Genomic DNA, 3,665 nt, shown 5'->3' with positions numbered 1-3,665 from the left:
GGTCCATTAAGGCTAATGGACCGATAGTATTAAAAAAATATCGTAAAATTAAATAGGCATATAGAAATATTGTGCACAGAACACCCCTATACCACTACTAATGTTTTTTTTTAAGATATATAATCAAAATTTGATTTTACGTTATTGGTTTTTTTAGGGAGTCTAACATGAGATATAAATTATAAGCTTAGTTTTACAATACCTCATTGGCAGATACACAAGATACAGATGCTAGTTCAAAACACACGCTCGCACAACACATTTCACGTGTTAAAATATAGAAGGTATTACAACAGTATCATGGCGAGCGATAATACGACAGTAACACGGCAAGCGATAAACACACACGGTGAACACAACAGACACGAGCAAACACAAAGTGTAGTGTGATATTGTAACGCGACCGTCAGACTGAATGAGAGATAGCTGCCGCGAAGCACGTATGACCATGTAACGGGTTCAAAAGCAACCTAAAGCACGTATGGCCATTTAACGGTTTCCAAAGCAACCTACTTTCTCTTCTTCACGACCGACAGCCAACGTCCAACCTCACCTCGGGCTCTGAGCATAGTACAGTACTATACTGTTAAATGTTTCCGTTGACAATATGATTTTAACTCAATTTATTGTCTACATGTAAACTGTGTTTTGGTTTGAAACGTTGGTGTAGCTGTTAGTTGATATACCCTATACATTTAAGACAATTGCAAACCAACAAGTATTAGCTATTTAAACACACTACTGTAGAGACAGCTGTTTCATCCCCTATCCATTACCACATCCTCCTACCACCTGTATCCTGGTACCACCAGCTTGCCGGCAGGTGGTTGAATTTCTCTATACGGCACGTAATAAACTGAAAAGCGAACCATATTCTTAACTTGGAAATTGTTTAAAAGTACCACATTTTAGATATAAACAACAAACAGCAACGGTAGGCAAGCTCGGGACTACATCAAATGGACTGAAAACTATCCTGATGTGGGTAAATTAGGGCAGAACTTCAAACTGGGGTACATCTTCACCAAAGCATAATCATTTTCCAACTGTACAACGTAATATGACAAACTAAAAGCTTCGTGTTTTGCTGGTACACTCTACTAGGGTAAGCATACATACAAAGTCTGCAGTTTTGACTTATAATTCCAATCTCAATCTCACCAAAGTATATGTTACTCGTCTTGCATAATCGTTTTCTACTTGTACAATGTATTACGAGAAACTAATCCAAATCACATCGTTGATACTTTTTCATGTAAGGTTCTGTGTTTTCTATAAATAACAAATAAATAAAACAAGGAAGCTACACTCCAATCCTGCACTACAACTGTAGGATAGCTTCCTTTTTAAAAAAAACACAAACAAATGACCTTGAACATCATATGATCATCCTCATTATGACGTCAGCTCAAATCCGTTATAATACGTAATTTCCACCCCTATAATCCCTAACGGTTCAATCAGCTGATGGGCGAGAAACAGCTCCTTGGGTACTACTAATGTGAACAGGAAAGTGGAGATAGAGCTTTGATAGGAACCTGGACAATGGATGAAATCAGAAAAGCTGTGGAAAAAGGCTATGTTGTTTTAGATTATATGAATGAGTTGAAGGAATATAACAAGGTTGCGTGTTGTGGGACTATAAGGTTGCAACTTGTGAGAAGAGATGCTTGTTCACTGACTTCATTAATACCGCAAATTTCTAAAAAATGAATCAAGAAGCTTCAGGGTTTCCCAGCTGCTGTCAGCCTGAAGATGTCAAAGATAAATATATTGAAGATTATTTCAGGCATGAAGGTATCAGACTAGACAAAGATAAAATAACAATGAATGGGGGGTTGAGATCACTAGCCAAATTAATGCCTTATTCATTTTCAATTTTGAAATTCATTTTTTAGCTTATGAACTTTTGGGAGTCCTCTAAATTTTGGGGTGTTCGGGGCTGTGATTTTGAGGTACTTGAGCTCCCATGCGAGGAACAGAACGAAATAAGAGTGTTAGTGAATGACAAACTGTCCACAAACATAGTCCCCAAAGTTCAACAAAACAAAAACTCCAACAAGACTTTCGAGTTGCTAAATAAATTAAAGATAAACTTTCTTCAAACAACGCCATATTGACTAAAGCCGATAAAGGCAACACTACAGTAATTATGTATGAAAATGATACAAGTATTTTGTATGTTCCTATGTTCCCTAGGTAGATTTAGATTTAGCTATCCCGTTAGGGAAAATAGTTTCACGGAGCTGAAATCGTGTAAGTTCATATGTGTGACCTAAAATCCGTATATTTCTAATTTGTGTAGTGAGAGATTATAACTTTACAATCATTAGCTTTCAGTGGTAGGTTGTATTTAAGAAACCTCGCCCAGAAATCGGAATCGGATTGACAACACCTATCCACCAACTCTGTCCCTGTTGACTTATTCAACACCAAGCAGACCAATCTTTGATAACATCCATCACTCATACTCATAAAAAATTTAAACAATTTTTTATTAAAATAAAAATTTCTCAAGGAAATCCCATACAAGTTTCTATCATCTCCTCCTCCGCTCCCAGACACCAAATAACAGAACCTCACCCAAGAGAGCGTCAACAAGAAACACCTCGTCAGCTACCGATCCAGAACAAGATAACGTCAACAGTACCATTTCATGATAGAAGAGTTATAGAAGTTATGGAACATTTGTTAGGTCTAAACGAAGACTGAGGTTAGAGTTTAAGTTTATAATTGTAGTAATAAGGGTTATTGTGAGTATTTTCTGTAGTAATGTTTTATAGTTAACTGCATGTTATGTTGTTACTTTTATCGTCACGTGTAAATAAAAGTATAAATAAAATGTGTACATGCAACCGCAGTTTGTACCATAGAGGATTTCCCAGGGACTAAAGACATACCACAAGACGAACTACTGGATATAAGACGTGGTCTAGTCAATAAAACAACTTGTTTAATTTCTTTTATAAATCCATTTCTGAATCATATCGCACAACACAACACACCACACCATGATGTGACCAGATGTCATTGAGCGACAAACTCAACACTCTAGAGAAGGGAGCGTATCCAAAATTTTTTTTCATTTATAATTAAGCTGGATTTTCCTTTTTACAGAATGGCCAACTTCCAAGCAAGACTGGAAACCAATAACTGACTGTCGAGGGGCTGGAGAGGATTTCAACGCTGGAACTCACAAATCCAGCAGGGTATCCCATTATCGGGATGCAAATACATTTAACATGTTGAAAGTCAATCATCACTAAAGTTGACAACCCCTAATCTAGTAGTGGGTGTGCATGGACAGCACATCCACTCTGGGAAGAAGGAGTTTGTTTCGTTTGTTAATTTAGATTGGTTGATTAATTATTAATCGATTGATTGGTTTTTTATTTTTTTGTGATTTTAGTGATTTTTTAGCGATTTTTTCTGGATTTAAGGCTTATTTGCTTGATATTATGGCTGAAATTCCACTTTCAGTTGTAATATGAGCTTATTTCCTTGATACTAGGCCTTTAATGGGTAATTTTATTATATTCTACAGTCTAATTCATCATTAAGTGATTATGAAATTGGTTAAAATGACTAGAAAGTCAAGATTAGGCTATGAGTCTTACGTTTTGAATCGTTTTACTTGCCGATTTGCAACCACTGGTAATACTTGA

Source organism: Macrosteles quadrilineatus, unplaced genomic scaffold (assembly GCF_028750875.1).
Source record: "Macrosteles quadrilineatus isolate MER2022 unplaced genomic scaffold, UCM_ALF_1.0 Scaffold_2__2_contigs__length_208266976, whole genome shotgun sequence".
Taxonomy (NCBI): Eukaryota; Metazoa; Arthropoda; class Insecta; order Hemiptera; family Cicadellidae; genus Macrosteles; species Macrosteles quadrilineatus.
This window is presented reverse-complemented; position numbering follows the sequence as displayed.